Genomic DNA, 676 nt, shown 5'->3' on the forward strand with positions numbered 1-676 from the left:
AAAAAAAAAAAAAAAAAAAAAATCTAAAATTTAGTCAGACCAGCTGCTGCTGGACAGACGGCCACACCGTGTGTGACTGCTGCTCCTCTGGTTTGAACATGTTCCGGCTCCAGGCTTTGAAGCAGTCCCACAATCTGGAGACATTTTACTTTTTTTGATTTATAGAATAAGCTGTCAGAGATCAGAGCTTGAGTCAGTTTTATTTGCTCTAAATTTTTTTTGCAGAAGTATCATTTATTTATAAATTCCTTTGGGGTCAAGGTACAAGATACTATAAAATAGTCACTTTGATTTAGTAATCCAGATAGTTTTCAGCTCCAATGCAGAGGAAAGTCCTCCATTACGAAACAGACCAGCGCCCATGGCACTGAGCCCGCACTGGCGCTGAGGCTCACATCCCCCACTGACTTCATTTCTCTACATACTTTTAACTTTGTGGCAAGTAAGTTAGGCAACTATCTTACCATATTCTCTGAGCTAATTGGGACAGGGACAGAGGAGCTGGCAAAGGCCCAAGCAGCAACGTTTTCCCTCCTCTAGAGGCCCTGGTCCAAGGAAGCTTCATTGTGATGGAACTGAGGCTCAGGCCAGGTTACCCGGCTACCATCTCTAGGGTGGTGGCTCTTCTGAAACTAGTAAGTTTGTTAGAATGGACAATGTGTTTAGGGTGTTCACT

The sequence above is a fragment of the Microtus ochrogaster genome, chromosome 10 (genome assembly GCF_000317375.1).
Source record: "Microtus ochrogaster isolate Prairie Vole_2 chromosome 10, MicOch1.0, whole genome shotgun sequence".
Taxonomy (NCBI): Eukaryota; Metazoa; Chordata; class Mammalia; order Rodentia; family Cricetidae; genus Microtus; species Microtus ochrogaster.